General features: G+C 37.1%; 1 protein-coding gene and 1 long non-coding RNA gene across 5 annotated transcripts in view; one reads left to right on the top strand and one right to left on the bottom strand.

Annotated features, from left to right (window-relative positions):
• The window catches only part of CHRM3 (cholinergic receptor muscarinic 3), a 546,556-nt gene that overhangs the window by 302,191 nt on the left and 219,712 nt on the right, over positions 1 to 24,653 (bottom strand). For 2 of the 4 annotated variants that reach the window (XM_043925588.1, XM_043925590.1), the window contains exon 3: positions 2,365 to 2,427. The exons of 1 other annotated variant lie outside the window; for it this stretch is intronic. The gene's annotated coding sequence lies outside the window, so the exon portion shown is untranslated. Of the gene's footprint in view, positions 1 to 2,364; positions 2,428 to 8,363; positions 8,383 to 24,653 lie in introns of those variants that run through there. One more of the 4 variants, XM_043925591.1, reaches the window with a different exon arrangement.
• LOC122708867 lies at positions 673 to 21,680 on the top strand. Its single transcript, XR_006345339.1, has 3 exons — positions 673 to 788; positions 10,998 to 11,002; positions 21,665 to 21,680. It is a non-coding gene; the product is annotated as an uncharacterized LOC122708867 (long non-coding RNA).

A 24,653-nucleotide genomic window follows, 5' to 3' on the forward strand; every position in this document is an offset into this window, starting at 1 on the left:
AATGAAGACCCAGCACAGTCAAAGTAAACAGATAAATAAAATTATTTAAAAAAAAAAAACAAAAAGAAGTGTCACTAGTGAAAATACCACAAGTGGTCCCTCCAAACGATTTACTGCTATTTTCTGTGTGCAATGCTATCTGTCCCCTTTCCCAGAATTTGTTTTTTCATCTTTTCCTCTACTTTTCTCTCTTCACCCCACCCTCCGTCTAAAGCAATAAGCCTTTCGGGGATATCTATAAGCACTGTTTAATTTTTTTTTGAGACATTTTACCTAAAGCATTTTCTGACTCTATACTCATTCATTCAATAAATATTTACTAAGTTTCTTGCAGGGAACAGGCATCTTTAGAGGTACTGTAGTTCACACAGTGAGGAAGACACTAGGGAATCCCTACCCTCGAGGAGCTTAGACCATGAAACAAACCATAAACACATGTGAGAATTCTTCATGTCTTGCCTAAATCCCTCAAGCTACACAAATAAGTATTTTTTCCATATGGGAATATTTTAATGTGCCTTAAAAATAAAACTCCTAGTTTTTAAAAGGAATTAAATTTGGGTAGCTAGAACGGTGCTCATTTACAGAGAGTAGTTAGTTGGATTCTTGTGGTGGCTTGGGGGTAAAGAATCCACCTGCAATGCAGGAGATGAGGCAAGAGCCTAGGGTTGAATCCCTGGGTCAGGAAGATCTCATGGAGAAGGAAATAGCAACCCACTCCAGTATTCTTGCGTGGGAAATCTCCTGGGCAGAGGAGCCTGGTGGACCCCAGTCCTTGTGGTTGCAGAGTCCTACAGGCTGACCATGCACAAGCACAAGCACACAGAACGAGCTCTAATCCAGGTCCCCTAGACACTAGTCTTGCACACAGAATGGATTTTGGTGCGGGAAGAATAGAAGCCAGGAAACCATCAGGAAGATTACACAGTTGTCCCAGTAAGGCTGAATGATAATCAGGATGGTAACAGAATAAAAAGAAATTAAGAGTTTCAGGATGTATTTAAAGTAAAGAACAGGAAAAGGAAAATAACTGATAACTCTTTAGTTCAATGGCCATTAAGAAAAAAGTTGACTTTAGTAGACATAGCACTTCCCTGCATTGGCAATGGACATCCAAAAGGCAAGTTATTATTTTATATTAAGAGAGTACCAGTACACCCTCCATTTACAAATAAAGAACAAAGGTCCAGAGAGGTGAAGTAGCTTTTTTAAGCCTTCAAGAGCTGCTGTCACCTGCATTTCCCATTTCCTATTTTCCAGCCCAGGGACTTTTCCATTAACCAGCACCTCCTTCCCCCGACTCAGCTCAGTACCTTATTCAATATCTTGCATGACTTTCTTTGGAAAGGAATTTCATTATATAATTTATCTTTAACCTGTATTTTTTTCTGAGCCTAATGAGTGGAGAGTATTTAATATCAGGACTATAGCTTAAAAGCTTAGTTTTGGGGGCCATACTAGCACCATTACTCCTAAACCTTTATTTTAAAGAACAAAAAGCAAAAGAAGAAACTTGGAATTAGTATTTCTTTTATTTGCTTTCATAAGCAATTTCAATTCATCCTGAGTCCCCCAAACCATATCTTTTCTATATATGGAATAGCCTCGGTTCACTTTGTTTTATAAATGGATAATTTAGTAGAATGTCTGTGTCACTAAAGAACATTCAAAGGATTAGTGTACTAACAACCTCACAGCAATAATACAGGCTCCTGGCATCATAATGTGAGGACCAGCATTAAGGTAGAAGAGTACAGGGAAGGGCATCTGACATGTCCAAGATCAAACCTTGCCTTTGACATTATCATAGGATAAAGTTCTTAACATCTCAAAGCATCAGTTTCCTCATTTGTAAAATAGGGATCATAATACTTAACCCTGATGGCACTATTTGTGAAGACTAAATAAGGTATAGAAATACATCCAGCATCATGACCAGATATGAATGCTAGAACCAGCTAATTCTCCATTTAGATTTGAGTATCACAAGACCTAACAACCTTGTTGAAGTGCAATATTTGTCTCCTGCTTTAAGAAATCTAATGACATTTTAAAAACCCTTTTGTTACTACAGTTAAGATACAAACAAGCTTTTGAAATAAAATCAACTTATCTCATATTTCAACAAACGCCTCCATTGTAATTTTGAATCTGATGAGCAAACAAGTTTAAAAAAAGCATCTTTATTAAGATACACAAAATTGAGCATGACTGTATATTTACATTAAGATGTGTACAGTAATGATTATGAATTATATTAAAAAGCACCAAACAGAATTCCTATTCCTCCTTAATCTCTTCTCATAAATCAAGCCATAAGGCCCCCTTTTAAAGCAAAGAATTCAACTCATGAAAGGATCTTACCTTATAGTACCTTAGTGGAAGTTCTGAATGTCATTTATTTCACCTCTAATTAGAACACAGGTGCTAGAAGAGAATAAGAAAATGGAGCTTACACAAAGCTAGGATCGTGGAAAATGGAAAGTCAACTATTACACACAATGATTTGAAGAAATATAAGAAAATTACAAAACTTTGGAGAAAGAGATTTCATATATCATGACGCAGGTGGTCAGAGAGTTAAGGAACCTGTTATTGACAAAGAAAACATACCTATTGACTTTGGATGAAAGGCTCTTTCTATAGTTTCACCTCTCATACCTGCCAAAGCTCCAGACACAAAGAAAGGTATCAAGTAAGAAGGAAACAAAAGGAGTTGCTTATCCCTTATTTTAGCGATGGTGTTAGCGATGGTGTTAGCGATGGTGTCTTTCTTTTTCAATGAATGAGTCAGCACTGCCTACTTAGAAGTTCTAGTCCATTATCTTCTTCCAGACACTATTGGGAGAATATACATACTATTATCTTATGACTAGATAAATTCTAACACAGAGATAGAGCCAAATCTTTATAAACTGAACTATAATTGACATACAATATCCTATTAGTTTCAAGTGTACAACAGTGATTCGCTATTTGTACACATTATGAAATGATCACTGCCATTAAGTCTACATACCATTTGTAATGGTATCTAGAATTGATACTTTTGAACTGTGGTGTTGGAGAAGACTCTTGAGAGTCCCTTGTACAGCAATGAGATCCAACCAGTTCATCCTAAAGGAAATCAGTCCTGAATATTCATTGGAAGGACTGATGCTAAAGCTGAAACTCCAATACTTTGGCCACCTGATGGGAAGAACTGACTCACTGGAAAAGCCCCTGATACTGGGAAAGATTGAAGGCAGGAGGAGAAGGGGAGAGAGGATGAGATGGTTGGATGGCATCACCGACTCAATGGACACGAGTTTGCATAAACTCCAGGAGTTGGTGATGGACAGGGAGGCCTGGTGTGCTGCAGTCCATGGGGTCGCAAAAAGTCTGACAGGACTGAGTGACTGAACTGAACTGAAATGAACCATCTGTCATGGTACAAAGTTGTTACAATATTATTGGTTGTATTTCCTATGCTGTACATTGTATCATTGTGACATTATTTTACAATTGGAACTTTTAACCTCTTAATCTCTTTCACTTACTTCATCTGTTTTCCCATCTCTCTCCCCTCTTATAGCCATCAATTTGTCTTCTGTATCTATGAGTCTATTTTATTTTGTCCATTTACTTGCTTTTTATACTCCACATATAAGTGAAATCATATGGTATTTATTTTATTCTCTCTGGCTTATTTCCCTGTATCCTCTAGGTCTACACATGTTGTTACAAATGACAAGATTTCATTCCTTTTTATGGCTGAGTAACATTCCAGAATACTGCATCTTCTTCATCCACTCTTTTATCAGTACACACTTCAATTGCATCTATATCCTGGCTATTGCAAATAATAGGGGTGCATATATCTTTTAAATGGACATAGGGGTGCATATATCTTTTAAAATTAGTGTTTTTGTTTTCTCTGGATAAATATCCAGAAGTGCAATTGCTGGATCATATGGTAGTTCTGTTTTTAATTTTTTGAGGATCTTCCAAATTGTTTTCCATAGTGGCTGCAATTTATATTCCAAGCGACAGTGACCTAGGGTTCCTTTTTCTACTCATTCTTGCCAATGCTTGTTATTTCTTGTCTTTTTGATAATAGCTATTCTGACAGGCATTAGATCGTATCTTAGTTTTTCCTTTTTTAATGTGGACTATTTATTTACTTTTGACTGCACTGGGTCTTTGCTGTGTGTGGACTCTCTCTAGTTGTGGTGAGTGGGAGCTACTCTCTAGTACAGTACACACACAGACTGCTCATGGCAGCGGCTTCTCCTATTGCAGAACACAGGCTCTAGAGTGCACAGGCTTCAGTAGTTGTGGCGCATGGCCTCAGAGGATGCAGCTTGCAGGCTCCAGAGCATGCGCTCAGTAGTTGTAGCACACAGACTTTGTTGTCCCATGGCATGTGGGATCTTCTCAGACCAGGGATTGAACTGGTGGCCTCTGCATTGCAAGGTAGATTCTTAACCACTGGACCAACAGGGAAGTGCCTCGCTGTAGTTTTGATTTGAATATTTACCTGATAACTAGTCATGCTGAGCATCTTTTCATGTGCCAGGTGGCTACCTGTATATCTGTGGGAAAATGTCTCTTCAGGTCTTCTGCCCATTTCCTAATCAGATTACATTTTTGTTTTTTTTTTGGACATTTAGCGGCATGAGTTTTTAAAACATATTTTGAATTTCAGTCCCTTATCAGATATATTGTTTGCAAATATCTTGGGATACAATCAAATCTGAAAGAAAATCCCATAACCACATTTTGGACACTGATATTCATATTTTTAAAGAGCACAGAGCCTAAGAATTGGGCCCTGAATCTTAGAAAAGCATCTCTCTTAGAAATTTGGCCGAGAGAAAGAAAAAGGCACTAAGTTTCACGAGAGGAGAAGGAGGGAAATGTGTTCTTGTGAGGGATGTCCTTGAGGATAGAGCTTCCATCCAGAAGGAATAGTAAGTGCTAGAGGAGAACTTGAGGATGAAACCTGACAAGATATTATTGGATTTTTAAAAGGAAGACCTTGCAGTTTCTTGAGAGGTGAAGGTTAAGTCAGATGACCAGAGGATGAAAAGAGGCTGCAAGATGAGAAGTAGAGGGATTCTAGGGCATGTTGGAGGGATTTCCTCAGCAAGGATAAGAGAAGCTCCTCTGAGACTGTGCAATAGGATGATCCGAGAGATGGAGGAACACTTGATTAATAATTTAGAGATAGGTTTGTATCTTACACGTCTTTTTTAAAAAAGTATCAATTTGCAAAGGACTGGGGAGAAAGAAAAGAAAAAAAAGCCATCGGTCCTTCATAGTTTGAGAAACACTATTTTAAAGAACATCAGTCACTTTGCCAGCTCAGCATCCCTCCCCCTCTGGGGCCTCTCCTTCTGCTATGGCTCCCAGTGCTGAAACTATCCATCAAGGGATCCTCTCCTACTTTCGGCAAAAGGAGGGCACCTGACCCAAGGGAGGCCTCTTAGATTGCTCTTCTCTTGGGATCCCCAATCAGAGGAATGTGTCCTTAGGAAGGCAATGGTAGAAGCTAATTTTTCATGAGACCCATTCGCTTTATGCATGGGGAGACTGAGGCTAGTGAGTCAGTGAGCACAGGTCACTTGACTCCAGGCTATCTTTCCCACTAACCACTCTGCTCTATTTAGATTCTGGCGTCTCTTTGGGAAATGGTATCTGTATGATGGGAACTTCACGAGAAGTTTCAGTAGTATAGTAACACGCTCAATCCGACTAGAGGAAGTGATGGGTAAGTCATCAAACAAGGAAAACCAATCTTGCTGCCGAAAATGAAATCCATGAGAGTCTAAAATAAAGAAAGTATAATCAAGGAATATGGAGGCCTCTTTAATACTGCTTTCTGTCTCTCCTCTGAAAGCAGACATTCTCCTTAGAAAACAGACATTTTTCTGCTGTACGGGACATACCAGTGAGCCTGGAATTCATATTTCACCATAGATTCTTCATCGAAGCTAATGGGCCAAAGGGCAAGTACTCTGTGAATTCCACTGAGGCATGTGCCAGTCTTCTCATAGTAACTTACTAAGTGTCTTGCACACAGTAGTTTCTCAGTGAGTCTTTGTTATATGGGTTTTATCATTAAAACTAATAAATATCCAGAACACACTTGCCTAATTTACAATTAGGGGTTCCAACAAACCTACATATTGAGCTTCACATCATTTAAAGTAAGTAAATATATATCTCTCAACAATAAAAATTAAGTTACATGATTAATAACCAAAAGAAACAAACACCATTCAATCATTAAGGTATCTGCTAATAAAAAGACCTTCTGTGCTAAATGAACCAGAGAACAATAAATAAGTATTGAACATGCTGAAGTTTATCTAAGTTTCTCTAGTATTAGATCGAGCAAAGTATTCATTTTGAAAACCATCGAGGGAACTGGCTTTAATCCTGGCTTCACATTCACTCTATTGCAAATTAATTGTATATGACATTCATTAAGGAATAAGCTTCAAATCTCTGAGTATAAATGACAGGCTCTTCTGAATGCTAGCAAACATGGCTTAAAAGGTTTCAAAATCAAAATGATTGGTGATTCCAGAGATTGTCACTGTAATTATGCAGTTAGCTAAATAATTTGGAAAACAAAGAAAGAGACAGAAAAATAATTATGGAAGACTAGGTGTCAGGCTCTTTTAATAGGTCAACAAAACATTACCTTGATTTAGGATGTATATAGAGAATGGTAGGCTATTTTGATAGTATCTTTAAAGTAGTAGTTTCTTTCTATCAGCTTATCAGGTGTTTCTGGAACACAGACTCTGAGAAGACCACTCAACGAGGTAGCAGTTTTGGAGGCTTAATATGATAATTTAAGCTGTTCCATTTCCTTAAAATTTTTTCAAACATCAAATTTCCCTATTTTCTAATTATTTTGAATGTGTATATTCTCCTATGCCTAGGAAGATGCAAAGCATTTTAATGGATGTTTTGCAATCTAAGTGGATGATAAATGAATCTGTAGCCCTCTAATTTGGACAGCATTATACCTGCTCACGGGCTTCCCTGGTGGCGCAGACAGAAAAGAGTCTGCTTGCAGTGTGGGAGACCCAGGTTTGATCCTTGGGTTGGGAAGATCCTCTGGAGAAGGAAATGGCAACCCACTCCAGTATCCTTGCCTGGAAAATTCCATGGACAGAGGAGCCTGGCAAGCTACAGTCCATGGGGTCGCAAAGAGTTGGACACGACTGAGCAACTTTCTTATACCTGCTCACAGTTTTGAAACAGATAAGCTTAACTAATTAACTTCTAGTATTTGGATGAAATTAAACCCCAAACTCTCAGAGTAGACCTAGAATATTTTCCCACTTAATTTCACAACATATCTTTATTTGAAGACCAAATAACAAGTGCTTTGACAAAGTTGAGCCTGACAATTTGTTTCATGGGAATAGGATAAATATAGTTTCAAAATGTAGATATTATGCTAGGTCTGGTTTGCATTCAGTATTTATGAAAAAACAGCATTCACTAAATATAGTTGTTCATTCAGATTTGTATTCTGATTTGTTTCCTTCAGTGCCCTTCTCACTCTAGCCAGCCCAATCCATCCAGTGAGAGAGACAGGACTAATGAAAACATAGAGCAGTTCTTATGAGTAAAATTATTCATTCCTTTGTAACTGAAGGAAAATAAAAATGACAGCAGTTGAAAGAGGTTAAGAGGACAAGTTGTTTCTTGTGCACCGGACTGGTTATTTTTCTCATTTGCCGAGGAGGTTCAGGGATCAAATAACTGTCTCCAAGTTGACCAGTAAGAAACTGGTAAAACTGATATACAAAAGCTTGGATCTTTTCCATTTTTAAATTCCATTTAACAATATTATCAATACTAACAACAAAAAATATTTAGTGAATGCTTGCCATATTCCAGGTGCTATTCCAAGGCCTTGACATACATCCTATCATTTCATCTTCACAGCCCTATTGCTACTTGCATTTTATAGATAAAGAAACAGATGTTCTGCTCACTTGCTCTGTGTAGAACCACAGCTCTACAGAGATTATTGAGACAAAAACTTGGTGCTGAGTCATCTTTTGCCATCTATATTCCTTTGCCTTTGTCTATCCTTATTTTATTCATCCAAGTAAATTAATGTTTACTCATTAACACAACTCCTAGTTTGAATGGTAGAGTTCCATTGGCCCATTATTCTCTACAAGGATTGTGAGAAGAGTTTTAGCTGTTTTGATTGATGGGCGTTAGAGCAGCATTGGTGGACACCAACTACTCTAAAAGAGGCTCTACCTGGGTTTTCCAGGCAGCACAACACTGTGGAAGGGACGAGACTGCAAATGAGAACAGCATTTCAGAGAAAGAAAATCACTCACTTTGGGAGGTTTTTTTTTGTTTTTGTTTTTTTTTAAATCAATGAGTGCTGTGTCACCCTTGACTGAAGCTTGTGAATGAAGACTGTTCCCGCCACATTAGTAAACAAAGGATGTTGTGGCCATCAGGTCATCAGCCACTGCAGCTGCCCCTTGCCAGTGTACCCTGAGGAGATTCAGGAAGTAGAAAAGCAGAACACTAGCATGAAACCCTTAAGGTGCATATCGAAGGAATGAATTTAATAAGTTCAGACTCATGCAACTTCCTATACATAGAAGAGTACTAAATTCAATAACTAGGGATGTCTATTTCTCTTTAATTAACAATAATCATTTGATGTTCTGAGTATTGAGTTACTTTGCATAAATGCCTTTGTATCCTGGCTCCTCCATTACCTCTTCAGAGCAGTCCATCAGTGGCTGTCTCCTGGGCTGAAGTCCTCAGTATGTCTGCCCAATAAAACAATTCTCAGCTTTTAGACAGTGCATTGTTTTCAGCTGACAAATGTCTGAGGAGACACTACAAACCCAGAAGAATGGCCACTGTGCTAGGCTGGGCTGATGGAGAGCACAGTATCAGAAGTCTTCTGGGTAGGTTCCATACTTGTTATCAAGATGGTAGCCAACTTGTTGGTTCATGTAAGCTGATAAGCCCTCAGCCAGTGATTGGGAACATGGGCAAAGTTTAGTAGTCTGGGGTAAGTGGACTGGTAAATAGTGTAACAGGTCAGATTATTAAATCTCTTACCTTCAGAGGAGGTGTGCTGGGGTAGGGGTGGGTGGCATCTACGTTCAAGAATGAGGAGAGCAAAACAGGATCTGAAAAAATTAAACTAAAGAAGGTCTCTTGCCAAGACCTACTCCAGATCTCTTGAATGTTCTCCCAGAAGCCACTAACAGAGGAATGAGTCCCACTTACTACACAGAGACTGGGTAAGCCTAAGACTTACAAGGTGATAGTTTTAAATTCTTACAAGTCCCTGAGTCTGAGGACTACAGGAGTGGATACTGAGACTCTTATAAAGTCTCATTACACCAAGAGTTCAAGAAATTCAAGGCAGTATCAAATGACAATTAAGTGGAAAGTATTGTTTTCCATTTCAATTTTGGCAGAGAGTCTTAATGGGAGAAGAAAATGTCACCCTCATTTGTAGAAAAGGACCACTTGTCAATCCAATTTCAGCAAACCTAATCTCATACTGCTGAGATAAAAGCTGGAGGCTGAATTCAACTTGATACACAAAACAGGGTGAAGAGTATTACTCAAACTTTGTAATTTCACTTTTTGTTCAATGGACATAGAAAACTGCCTAAAAGGAATTTCACAATATTAATGTTTGTTTGTTGGTCCTTTCTGTAATTAGATGTGATTTTTGTGCTCTTCTATATTTCGATTTTTTTATAAATCAGAAGAAAGTATTTAACAACCAACTAATACTTTTATAGTGGCAGTTAAATAATAGAAACTGATGACTTCTAACAACTAACTGAGATTTAAACAGTTCTTTCAGCACTAAAGCTATTTTAAAAGGAAAAGTTCTTAAAAGACATACTTTTAAACATAACTCTTTAGAAAGATATATGCATATATTCTGCATAAAATGTTAAAGACATTTTAACAATTTAATGAAATAATGCATGCCTTTATAAAATTAGACTTTAAAGATTATGACTGCTGGCTGGAAAAGGCAGTTAAATGTCACTTAAATTTACTGCTTTTACTAAAAGAGGGAGTGAAAACTTAGAAAGCAGAAACTTAGCATAAAATGAAACATATACAACTTTAGTATCCTATAGTATCCCAGGCCTATTTTTCTCCCTGTTATGGACTGAATTGTGTCTTCCTCAAAGTAATAGGTTAAAGCCATAAGTCCCAATGTGACTTAAATAGGATCTTAAGGTCGTGGTTGTAATTCAACAAGAATGGTGTCCTTATAAGAAGAAGTACCTGAGTGCACTTGAGAACATGTGCTCCCCCTCCCCCTCCCACCCCAAACCCTGCGCATACAAAGGCCACAGGAAGACACACTGACAAGGTGCTGTCTGCAAGCCAAAGACAGAGGCCTCCCCAGAAACCGACCCTAATGGCACCTTGATCCTGACCCATCAGGCTCCAGAACTAGGAAAGCAGAAATGTGTGTAGTTTAAGCTACCTAGCCTGGTATTTTGTTATACCAACCCTAGACTAATACACTCCCAATGTTATATTCAATTCTACAGTGAACAAAAACCTACAGATTATGCTGAGCTTTATCTATAGTTTTGGCTTCTGCCTTTCTTTAAAACTCATAAATTTATAGAATGTTTAAGCTGAAAATTAAAGAATCACTTACCCCAAGTTCTACCATTTCTGAATTTTGTCCTTGGTTTCCAAGTGGTGAATTTAAAATGAAATATGACCTTTGAGTAAAACATGTATGATGCCAAAAGAGAAATATCCCTCTCTGCTAACTAACACCTTTCAGTATAAGGATAAAAATCAAATGAGGACATTCCCAAACCATAGCTCCTTTCATAACACAATTAATCTGAAGGCAACTCATACCACTGGATATTGTGTAGGAACTATTATATCTTTAATTCAAAGAATGAAGGTTATTTACTACATATGATTCACCACAATATTAAATTGGTAAGGTAGGGTGATCAAAAAGTAGTTAATCTGTATAACTGGTAGAAATGAGGTAGGAAGAAAAGCCATAGGTTACAAACTTACACTTTTTCTTTTATCCAGAGAAATTATTAATTTTTACTTTTTTATTCATAGTGGAGATAGAGTTATGTATGAGTTGATATATGCATTTGTGGATAAGCTTGGAGATCAACTTATTTCTAATGTTAAAGTACTTATGTTAACATAGTGGGAAGAATACTAAGAAGAAGGAAGCTGTTTTGTTCACCCTGGTCCTGTCATTAATTTTTTTGTTCTTACATCTCAATCTCTGTCAGCCTGAATTCTAGGCTGCCTAGAAACGTAGAAACAGGATTAAATGACTATCCTTGTATAACAATACATAATAAAATAGTCTCTTTCTAAATAATAAAGCTCATTTAATAAATGAAACAATACTCAAGTTACATAAAAGGAAAAAAAAGATTTTATTTCCTCTCATTCTCACTCCCAAATTCAGTCCCTTAAATGCTAAATTTGATGTTTATCATTCCATATATCTTCTCTTTTCATTCAAACTTACCCATTTCCTTTACTGTTCTTCTGTCACTATATTATAATGCATATTCTCTTCTCAGTAAACAATGCAGCACAACTTCCTCATCCATCCCAGTAGATCTAACACACACTTTTAAAAAAAAATTCTTTATTTATTTTAATTGAAGGCTAATTACTTTACGATATTGTGGGGTTTTAGCCATACATTCACATGAATCACCCATGGGTGTACATGTGTTCCCCATCCAGACCCTCCCTCTCACCTCCCTCCCCATCCCATCCCTCAGGGTCATCCCAGTGCACCAGCCCTGAGTGCCCTGTCTCATACATCGAACCTGGACTGGTAAACTATTTCACGTATGGTAACATACATGTTTCAATGCTATTCTCTCAAATAATCCCACTCTCGCCTTCTCACACAGAGTCCAAAAGTCTGTTCTTTACATCTGTGTCTCTTTCGCTGTCTCGCATATAGGGTCATCATTACCATCTTCCTAAATTCCATATATATTCATTAATATACTATATTGGTGTTTTTCTTTCTGAGATATTTCACTCTGTATAATAGGCTCCAGTTTCATCCATCTCATTAGAGCTGATTCAAATGCATTCTCTTTAATAGCTGAGTAATATTGCATTCTGCATATGTACCACGACTTTCTTAACCATTTGTCTGTCAGTGGGCATCTAGGTTGCTTCCATGTCCTAGCTATTGTAAACAGTGCTGTGATGAACATTTGGGTACATGTGTCTCTTTCAATTTGGGATTCCTCAGTGTGTATGCCCAGCAGTGGGATTGCTGGGTCATATGGGAGTTCTATTTCCAGTTTTTTAAGGAATCTCCACACTCTTCTCCATAGTGGCTGTACTAGTTTGCATTCCCACCAACAGTGTAAGAGGGTTCCCTTTTCTCTGCACCCTCTCTAGCATTTATTGTTTGTAGACTTTTTGATAGCAGCCATTCTGACTGGTGAGAAATGGTATGTCATTGTGGTTTCAATTTGCATTTCTCTGATAATGAGTGATGTAAGCATCTTTTCATGTGTTTGTTAGCCATCTGTATGTCATCTTTGAAGAAATGACTGTTTACTTCTTTGGCCCAATTTTAGATTAGGTCGTTTATTTTTCTGGAATTGAGCTACAGGAGCTGCTTGAATATTTTTGAGATTAATTCTTTGTCAGTTGCTTTGTTTGCTATTATTTTCTCCCATTCTGAAGGCTGTCTTTTCACCTTACTTATAGTTTCCTTCGTTGTGCAAAAGCCTTTAAGTTTAATTAGGTCCCATTTGTTTATTTTTGCTTTTATTTCCATTACTCTGTGAAGTGGGTCACAGAGGATCCTGCTGTGATTTATGTCAGAGAGTGTTTTGTCTATGTTTTCCTCTAGGAGTTTTACAGTTTCTGGTCTTACATTTAGATCCTTAATCCATTTTGAGATTATTTTTGTGTATGGTGTTAGAAAGTGTTCTAGTTTCATTCTTTTACAAGTGGTTGACCAGTTTTCCCAGCACCACTTGTTAAAGAGATTGTCTTTTCTCCATTGTATATTCTTGCCATCTTTGTCAAAGATATGGTGCCCATAGGTGTGTGGATTTATCTCTGGGCTTTCTATTTTGTTCCATTGATCTATGTTTCTGTCTTTGTGCCAGTACCATACTGTCTTGATCACTGTAGCTTTGTAGTAGAGTCTGAAGTCAGGCAGGTTGATTCCTCCAGTTCCATTCTTCTTTCTCAAGATTGCTTTGGCTATTTGAGGGTTTTTGTATTTCCATTTGTGAAATTGTAATATTACTTGTTCCAGTTCTCTGAAAAATACCGTTGGTGGCTTGATAGGGATTGCATTTAATCTATAGATTGCTTTGGGTCGTATACTCATTTTCACTATATTGATTCTTCCAACCCACGAACATGGTATATTTCTCCATCTGTCTGTGTCATCTTTGATTTCTTTCATCAGTGTTTTATAGTTTTCTATATATAGGTCTTTTGTTTATTTAGGTAGATTTATTCCTAAGTATTTTATTCTTTTCATCACAATGGTGAATGGAATTGTTTCCTTAATTTCTCTTTGTGTTTTCTCATTGTTAGTGTATAGGAATGCAAGGGATTTCTGTGAGTTAATTTTACATCCTGCAACTTTACTATATTCATTGATTAGCTCTAGTAATTTTCTGGTGGTGTCTTTAGGGTTTTCTATGTAGTGTATCATGTCATCTGCAAACAGTGAGAGTTTTACTTCTTCTTTTCCAATCTGGATTCCTTTTATTTCTTTTTTTTTTTCTGATTGCTGTGGCTAAAATTTCCAAAACTATGTTGAATAGTAGTTTTGAGAGTGGGCACCTTGTCTTGTTCCTGACTTTAGGGGAAATGCTTTCAATTTTTCACCATTGAGGAAAATGTTTGCTGTGGGTTTATCATATATATCATATATGGCTTTTATTATGTTGAGGTATGTTCCTTCTATGCCTGCTTTCTGGAGGGTTTTTATCATAAATGGAAGATGAATTTTGTCAAAGGCTTTCTCTGTATCTATTGAGATAATCATATGGTTTTTAGCTTTCAATTCTAAAACACGCCTTGTAAGGACTGATGAATCCATTCAACATGGATATGCCACAATTTATTTAATCCATTTATGTTTATGGGATTAGGATCATTTCTTTTTTTAATTACAAACAATTTGGCAATTATAATCCTCTTATCTCTGTACATGTATGTTAATTTTTGTGGTTATATAGTCTTAAAACTATAATTTATAGGTCCTATGGTTATCACATTTATTTTAGTAGATAATGTCAGTGACTTATCAAGATTTAACAATTTTGTTTCCCACTTTCCTCATCATAATTGGACATTATTTCTATCTATTGATCAATCAATAAGTCCATCTGATTTTTCGAAAGAAAAACAGTATTCTCAGCAAAATCTCTTTATTATCTGTAGGTTCTCAGGGGCAGTCTTGTACCAGGGCAGAGTAGAAACAATCCTTGGCCAATGTTCCAGAGCTGAGTCATAAAATGGAAATGTGTGCTGAGGTGCTTCAGTTGTGTCCGACTTTTTATGACCCCATGGACTGTAGCCGGCCAGGCTCCTCTGTCCATGGGATTCTCCAGGCAAGAATACTGGAGTGGGTTGCCATTTCCTTTTCCAGGGGATCTTCCCCACTCAGGGATCAAACCTGTGTCTCTTATGGCTCCTGCATTGGCAGTTGGGTTCTTTACCACTAGTGCTACCTGGGGAAATGGAAATAATCCTTGGTAAAATATATTTCAGGAAAACAATAATAACTACTATTTGGAGAAAGGATTTTTAAAGATTGTGTTGTAACAAGTGAAAATGAAAATAACACTCCTTTACAGGAAAAAGCTGCTTTACAGGAAAAAAAATCTGATTTAAAAGTCACTGCTATTATTTTCCCCACTAAAAATGTTTAACCCAACAAAGAGTTTCCTGTATTCTTGAAAAGTTCAAAACAATCCACAACAAAGGAAAAGATCCAGTCTTGAGTTCCTTAATTACATAAACAATACAGTATCTGTAAAATACTATTCTTTAGCAAGACATGATTGGGTTTAGCTGCTTGGAAGTGTTAATCACCATTTTTTTTTTTGTTTTTTTTGCAGGTAACATTTCAGCAAACCCAATGCAGGGGACTGAATTGAATCTCTTTCTCTTTCTGAACTTAAGTCATAATATGAATAAGAAAACCAGGAAGGAGTATTTTGTATTTTTGATCAAAACAGTGTTATAGAGTACGGTCAAATTATAGTGTTTCTAGTGTTTCAATGATCCAATTTTACTTATTTTTTGAATACTATTATTGTTATCTTTATTTTAGTTTTTTAAAATTAGTCTTTATTGGAATATAGTTGCTTTAAAATGTGTTAGTTTTTGCTGTACAGCAGAATGAATCAGTTTTATACACACACACACACACACACACACACACACACACACACACACACTCTTTTTTAGATTTCCTTCCCATTTAGGTCATCACAGAATATTGAGTAGATTTTCCTGTGCTATACAATATGTTCTCACTAGTTATCTATTTTATACATAGAAGGGTGTATATGTCAGTTCCAATCTCCCAATTCATCCCACCTTCCCCTGACCCCCTTGGTATCAAGGACCCAATTTTAAAAGGAAAAATACACCTGGAATTTAGATTTGTAAATGGATATTCTTTGGAGACCCTGCTTTGATTCCTGGGTCAGGAAGCTCCCCTGGAGAAGGAATAGGCTACCCACTCCAGTATTCTTGGGCTTCCCTAGTGGCTCAGATGGTAAAGAAACAGCCTGCAATGGAGGAGACCTGGGTTCAGTCTCTAGGTTGGGAAGATCCCCTGGAGGAGGGCATGGAAACCCACTCCAGTATTCCTGCTTGGAGAATCCCCAGGGCCAGATGAGCCTGGTGGGTTACAGTCCATGGTGTCAGAAGGGGTTGGAGACGGCTGAGTGACTATGTACAGCACAACACATTCTTTGGAGTGTTTCCATCAGTAATCAGAGAAACACCTTAAAGGATCACTAGCAAATTTGCAGTCCAACATCTCTTCCTGGTAATGACACAGCCAAACTCATCGATTAAACTTTGGAATTGATTAGAAGATGAATGAATTTGTAATTATATCAGCTTAGTTTAAAGCATCTAAGGTGGATATGTTTTTAAAAATTAAAATAAATAATAATAAAGGCATATCTTTCTCTAGGTCTAGAATTTGCTTGTTTAGAGAATAATGTTTTTCCTTTTATCCCCAGTTTTCATTTTTCATTTCAGGACTCAAGAAATTTCCATGTCGGGTCTTCAGCAAAAGTTAACCTGGACTCTGGGCAGTTGCTTCATTCAATGTCTTGGTCTTCTCATTCAGAGCCTAAAGTTAAAGCTATCAACTTATCTCAAAGGAATGATAAAAATAACTCTACCTTATAAAAAAGAAAGGAAATACTACAGCTAAATGATAACATGGCTGTATTTATTTTTTTAAATGGAAAAATAACTTGTAAACAAAACCCTGCACTATTTAAGTCTGAGTTCTTGTCCAAGTCAGACAGGATCCTCCACAGCAGTGCCCTGCTGGTGTCTCTCAGCTTCTTTCTTCTCCACACTCCCTCTCTGGGATGTTAGGTGCTTTGGAGCTCCCAGACTCCCTGCAGTTAAAAGTTATCCCTATTCACCTATCCATTGGTCTGTCTCTTCCACAAGATTGTAGGTAAGGATTCTATGCCCCAAATATGCCCTGAAGTCCACACTGATGCCAAAATAGACACAGAGCCAAGACCAAAGCAAATAATGAGGCCCTGCCTGGTAAACTCTTAACCTACTCAGAGAGAACTTCAACTAAGCCAGACTCCTTAGTAATACAGGCGATTAAAACAAACAAGCAAGTAACAAACAACTGCAGGCAGAAACTGAGAAGATTTATAAATGCTTCTAGAAGATACAAGAAAGCAGGGTATTCAGGGATACTGTCATGAAACAGTAAGAGTGTGGGGACATACAGCAGACTGTCACAAGTCATTCAATCCAGATATAAAAGGAACTTCAGTGGACCATTAACATGGTCATTTTATCTATAATCTGTATGTGTGGGTGCATCTGGAATACAATGGAAATTAACATTAGAACTCTATATAATTTGCAGTGCTCTATGCGTGTGTGCATGCTAAGTTGCTTAAGTCATGTGCGACTCTTTGTGACCCCATGGATTGTAGCTGGCCAGGCTCCTCTGTCCATGGGATTCTCCAGGTAAGAAGAAGAGGGTTGCCCTTCTCCAGGCCAGTGTTGTATGCTATGCTTATTAAAAATAATGATATTTAAATACCACATTATAGAGTCAAATTTTGACACAACACTTTACCATTTTTATAAAAAATAACACTTGCTGCCATACAGTAGACAGCCATCCTAACTGCCTGGATTTTAATAAGTGACCAAGATGACACTGTTTCAAGAAGGCAAAAATCAAGCAATCAAAGGACTCTTTATAGGTGTTTATAATATTTTTTAGACTTCACCCTAAGTCCCAGGAGCTCCACAAGATTCCAGGAAGATATCTGATGCTCAGATAAATCTGGGAAATATTGGCTTAAATACTATGCTATCATTATTTTTACAACAGAATTAGTTAGAAATGTTAAAACTGAGCTTTGCATTGTGTATCCTCAAGGCAGATACATCCTGACTTTTGTTTTTCGCCATCTTGTTTGGCCAAGTGAGGTTTTCTGAGGGGAACCAGAGTAAGTGTTGTATAGCACAAACAGCTCAAGATCCTTTTCTACTTCAGTAATTAGCCTCCAACTAATAAAAAAAAAAAAAAAAAAGAACAGGGGAAAAAAAAAGGATCTATTCTTCTGTGTCTAGCCTAGCTTGAAAATGAATTTGCTCGAGTCTAGATAAATATTTCTCTCAAAACTCATAGACTCAAAAAAAATCATGAAAAATAAATTTATCTTTCTGAAAATGGAATAGTGCATGCTACATTGCAAAACAAAAATGAACAGATCTGGGGTGGAAAAAAATTCAATAATAATAATTTAGAAATATATATTTTCAAATACCACAATTTGGAATGCAACCATGACATTCTTAGATATATTCTTGAAAGTCAAATGAGCTCCTGAAACTGTATTTAACTAAAATTCCAATCTCTTAAATATTTGGAAAGGTCAATTTTGATATGATGAATTACAATTTTGGCAATTCCTATCATATAGCTGTTCTAAGGAAATATAATACTGTTGGTGGTGTAAATAACATATTCAGCTGGTTTCTCTGGAGTTTTTCATGTTAAATACTTTTTAGAAAATTCTCAAATGTCTCGAGTTAATAGCTTTTCTTTCCTACTAGCATAAGCAATGCTTTTGGTTGGTAAATGGTTAACACATACTGCAGATAACAGTACTCCTGGAGCTCAGGACCCCCAATCTACAAAGCAAATACACTGATAAAGGAGATCCTTAAATGAAAATCTCATTTAAAAATTATATTTTTAAAGAGCAGTTGCATGGCAAAAAGTATATTTGCTGTTGTTCAGTTGCTCAGTCATGTCTGACTCTTTGCAACCCCATGGACTGCAGCACACCAGGCTTCCCTGCCCTTTACTACCTCCTGGAGTTTGCTCAAATTCATGTCCATTGAGTTGGTGATGCCATCCAACCATCTCATCGTCTGTCGCTCCCTTCTCCTCCTGCCCTCAATCTAAAAAAAAAAGCCTAGATATAATGTGGTCTGGACAACGTGTCCACAACCTTATAAGCACAAACACATAGAGTAATCTTTAAAGAAACAAAGAAAATTTAGATTTAACCAAATGAATTTGTTGATTAAGCAGGTCCCAAAACAGTCACTTTTCAGCAATTTCATACAGTTCAACTTGCAGATCAAAATGTTCACAGTGGTTGTAACTTGGGAACAAAATAATGGTTTATTTTTATACTTTTGTGTGTGGGTGTATGTATGTGTATACCTTCTCTTATTTTCAAAATTTCACAGTGAACATTCGTTTTAAACAACATACTTTCAAACTTTTACAAGAAGACACACAGAGCACAAACATGTAAATGAAGGAATTAAACTGTTTCCTGGAGGGGAAGATAAAGAAAGTGAAGGAAGAATCTGGACTGTGATTTAGATATCATTTTCAAGATTTGTATGCGGATTCCAACATCTCATTATAAACTGACATGTAAGAAGGATCCTGGTTTCCCAGAAATGTTTTCTGCATACACTGTTAAAGGATTACCCTCAGTTTGGGCCCAAAGTTGGAACACAAGGATGCCATCCATTATATGAAGGAATAGGCAGTATGGTAAGGAAGCTATCTGTATTTCTCATGTAGCGTCATTCTTTTTTTCCACTTAAGATATTTGACTCTCCTTAGTTCATTTGTGAGTACCCAGATTAAAATTCTGAACATATCCATTGAAGTTATATTTTCTCTTGGGCTGTGTTTGTAATTGAACAATCAATGCCTTCTAATAAGCAAGGATTTACTCTGGTCTTCATGAATCAGAACTAGTCTGGAGGATGCTTACAGTCCTAAGGCTAGAGAAGCCAAAGGTTCTTATTTATTTTAATTGAAGTATAGTTGATTTACAATATTGTGTTAGTTTCAGTTGTACAGCATAGTGATCCTTTCCTCTTTTTTTTTGGATTATAGTCCATTAGAAGGAAGTGTCACTTCTTCCACCTGGAGGGCACCCCAGTTTTGGGCGAGGGGAGGAGCTTATTTCTGGCTGATGGCTGACAGCATGGAGGGGCCCATCTGGATTTCACAGAAACGATCTCATGCTAGTTATGGCCATTTTTCTGGGATCACTCTCACCAAAGTCATGGGCAAGATAAGAAAAAAACAATAAGACTCCAATAAAACTCTACTTGTTAATCATAAGTTTGTTGTCTATGTCCATCAGCCTATTTCTATTTTGTGAATAAGTTCATTTGTGTCGTAGTTTAGATTTTACATATAAGCGATATTGTGTGGTATTCTTTCTCTGTCCGATGTCATTTAATATAATAATCTTTAGGTCCATCCATGTTGTTGCAGATGGCATTATTTCATTCTTTTTTATGGCTGAGTAATACTCCGTTATATATAGCACATATTTATCCATTCATATATATGTGTAAATGAACCTCTTTGCTGTACATCTGAAACTAACATAGCATTGTAAGCCAATTACATTACAATTAAAACAAACAAACAAACAAAGCCTCTATTTGTTGTTAAAAACCAGCAGTAATAACTTATTTAGGAAATAGTCAACCAAATAATTAATAACACTTAAAAATACATATTGACTTTTCCCATCTTGAGATTAGAAAGAAGTGAATACTTTTCAAACTAATGGTAGGGAATTTTATTTGAATATAAAACTTTTGTATTCCATCTTACTTTTCACAATACATTAATTCCGCTGTGTTTAAAACATTCATTGCCTTGGATAAGATTACCTAAATTTCTGGCAATCAGGCACTCATTTAGGGATTCAAAAATACTCTAAATGTAAATATTACTATAACCCGTGAAATATTCCACCTTTGTATGTATTAAAGCACACTGTTGGGACTTCCGTGGTGGTCCCATGACTAAGATTTTATGCTTCCAATGAAGGGGGCCTGGGTTCAATCCCTGGTCAGGGACTAGAACCCACATGCCATAACTGTGTTCTCACACTGCAATGAAGATCAAAGATTCCAGGTGCCACAACTAAGACTTGATGCAGCCAAATAAATTTTTTTTTTCTTTTAAAGCACACTGTTTTCCTTTAGTCACAGAGGTATATTGAGAGGATATAAGCTTTGTTGGATGAGGTAACAGCCCGGCATTGTGATAACCTAGAGGGGTAGTAAGAATTACGGGAAATCTGAGGTACAGGTTAAAAAGGATTAATTAAATAAATTAAAATAATCATTAAATTAATTTAATTAATTAATTAAAGATTTACATTTCCTGGGCCTAGTATAAGCCTGTTCTGTGACTAAGCATTAAAATTATAGCAATTATTTCCATATCTTCCTAGTGTGACTGACAATCACTATCCCATATACATAACATGATGAATCTTTAAACACGGATTTTTATTTTGTCAAAAATGTCATACATAACATTGTTCTTTTGCATCTTTTGCTTGTTTATTCAGAGAATATTATCTAATTGATGTTTTGATTTCATCCTTTACAACTAAACAGTTGCAAGGGATCTATATGGTTGCAAAACTGTTCTCAGATAAGTGTCCACTTCCCCAGCTTGTGCATTGCTTCCTAAGTCAGACTCATGAGAGATTAGTTTGTGATGTATAACTAGTCCGTTTGAGATACAAAACTTGATATTGAAAAAAGCACTGGCCAGATAAAGGGATACTTCACTTCCCTATTCTTACCCATTTCACTTACATAGGATGCTGCATCTTTCTTTAATTATTGGCCATACCCCAAAGCATATGGACTTCTGTGGGTGACTCAGACAGTAAGGGCTCTGCCTACAATGCAGGAGACCCGGGTTTGATCCCAGGGTCAGGAAGATCCCCTGGAGAAGGAAATGGCAACCCACTCCAGTATTCTTGCCTGGAGAATCCCCATGGGCAGAGGAGCCTGCTGGGCTACAGTCCATGGGGTTGCAAAGAGTCAGACATGACTGAGTGACTAAATTTTTTGAGGCATATGAGATCGTAGTTCCCTGACCAGGGATCAAACCCACCTCCCCTGTATTGGAAGGTAGAGTCTTAACCACTGGACCACTAGGGAAGTCCCAATCTTTCTTGATTATTGCTGTCATGATATCACATTTCTGAATAATCAGAGTCATTAATAGGTGTATCTGTACACATGTGTAGGACAGAGAGAGACAGAGAGAATGAGAGAGACAGCATGAGCCAGGAGACAGACAATAAGAAACATACACAGAGAAAGATTGACAGAGGGAGAGAGACAAAGACAGATACATATATAGATACACACATACACAGTGACAGACATTGGCTCTTCCTCCCCTTATGGTCTGTCTGTTTTCATTTCTCTTATACTTACAGACCTTTTAGCAGCTGACATTACTCATTTTGAGCCCTGGAACTACTCAGACTTTGCCTTTGTGTGTGTGTGCGTATGAGACTGACAGTGATTGAAATAGGTTATATTATGTCATTCTGAGGCTGGGGGATTTTAAAAAATACATTATCTGTGTGATCCTCATTTTTCTATAACTACAAACCCTATATTTAAATATGCAAAAGTTGCATGTTGCCTTAATTTTATTTTTTTTAAAAATCACAGCAGTGGAAATTGCTTGTTCTTCTCCAAGTCGTAAGTTACTCCTCAGAGATAATTTGTAACAGGAAGAAAAGATTGTAAGAGGAGTGAACGTTTAGCCTTTGCTTGTGAGGTCAGTGCAGTTTGAACTTGGCTTAGCAAAATCACAGGCTATGTGAATGTCACATCACTTTTTCACTTCCTGCTTAAGTCACCCTAGAAGTGTTGTACTAAGATGACAAGAACAAACCCCTAATCACATTTGCCTATTTTGCAATATAGTTTTAAGTTGTTGTTCAGTCAGTAAGTCATGCCCAGCTCTTTGTGATCCCATGGACTGTAGCCCACCGGGCTCCTCTGTCCATGGGATTTCCTAGGAAAGAATACTAGAGTGGGTTGCCATTTCCTTCTCCAGGGAATCTTCCCAACCCAGGGGTTGAACCCATGTCTCCTGGATTGGCATGCAGATTCTTTACCACTGAACCACCAGGGAAGCCAATGGTTTTAGGGATCAATAACCTAATCTTGAGTTTATATCCAAAAACAAACAAAAAAAAGGAGAGTATATATCTAGCACTTAACATATTCCAGACAGTTTTCATAAATTACCTCCCATATTTCTCATGACAACTTGATGTCAAGGATACTGTTATCATTCCTGTAATTGAGAAGAGAAAGCCAAGGTCTGGAAGAGTTAGGCAGCTTCCTCAAGATGACACAAGTGGTGAGGGAAGGGTTTGAACCTGGACCATAAGGCTCCAGACCTGGGACTTTCCCCTGCAGTGCAATTGCACATTGCTGTTTGGTGAGAGAATCACCCAACAAGGACATATAGGAGGGAGTAAATTTCATGATGGGTCCAGAAACAAAAGTGTGAGACAATAGTGTTCCTTTAGGTATATCCTGCAGGGAACAGGAAAGAACATGATGGAGAAGAAAAAAAGAAAAGTAATTTCTTTTGGGATGGTGAATGGGACCCTCTCAGGGTTGATATTGAGTGAGTTTGATAGGCAATGAGGAATAGGCTAGGTTTTCTGTTTATCTGTGGGTTTGATTGCCTTTTTCTTATCTGAGAAAGACAGCACACAGTTTACACAACAAGAAACAAAATATTTTCGGATTTAAGGAAAAGTTTTACATCATAAAGAGGTCTCTGCAAAAGTACTGAATTTCTGATTTATGGAAGTGGCAATACAATACACAAAAACTCACAGTTATCTATAAATTAACAAAATTACCTAACAAAAATTAAGCAACAGCTGCTAACTGTTTTGTGGATTATATCTGTGACATATCAATGAATATAAAATTGGAAATCTGATGTATGTTCCCTAAGAGTCTCCCTTCTAAGAAAGTTAGGGCAGCAGAAATTGTGACTGTCCCTTTGACGAGATAAAATACTGAGATTTATGATTAAAAAAGACATGGTGTTTCCATTTCTAAATATCTTTAAGCAGAGAGAGACATTTACTGCTAGGTTCATGAGGAGATGATAAAAGCAGAGAACCAGATTAGAAAAGCCATAAGAGCATCCTAGTTCTATGACCCAATGGTTAAGTCGTTTTATGAATGAGCCTATTTGCACAATGTATATAAATTTGAATTTTATAAATTGTAATTAGAATTCTTCATCCTCAACAGTATTAAAATTTTCTCCATTTTCATCAACATCAATACCATAAACTTCTTAATTATAGCCTACTGACAATGAATTTTAGGGGTGTGTGTGTGTGTGTGTGTGTTAGTTGCTCAGTTGTGTCTGACTCTCTGTGACCTCATGGACTGTAGTCCATCAGACTCCTCTGTCCATGGGATTCTCCAGGCAACAATACTGGAGTGGAGAGTCATTCCCTTCAACAAGGGATCTTCCCAACTCAGGTATTGAACTTTGGTCTCCGGAACTGTAGTCAGATTCTCTACCACCTGAACCACCAGAGAAGCCCACCAGGTAAGGTTTAGGTAGATCTTTCCAAATTTGCCATGCTAGAGAATTTTGTCTACATGTGCTCTGTCTACATAGAGAAAGGACCCACCTTAAAATTTCTCTGATGCAAAAAATTTCACTTATAAATTTTAGATTTAGCCAGCCTTAATGGAGTATCTGATCACATGATACTATATTCTTGGAAGTTATGTTGTAAAAATTAGTATAAGAGTATATAATGGATTACAATTAAGGTCAAAATTTATAGATTTTTTTTTCAATAAGCTAAACATTGTTTTCTTTCCTTCCATTAGATCAGTTCAGTTCAGTCTCTCAGTCGTGTCCAACTCTTTGCGACCCCATGAACTACAGCATGCCAGGCTTCCCTGTCCATCACTAACCCCCAGAGTTTACTCAAACTCATGTCCATCAAGTTGGTGATGCCATC

The sequence above is a fragment of the Cervus elaphus genome, chromosome 15 (assembly GCF_910594005.1).
Source record: "Cervus elaphus chromosome 15, mCerEla1.1, whole genome shotgun sequence".
In the NCBI taxonomy this organism is placed as follows: domain Eukaryota; kingdom Metazoa; phylum Chordata; class Mammalia; order Artiodactyla; family Cervidae; genus Cervus; species Cervus elaphus.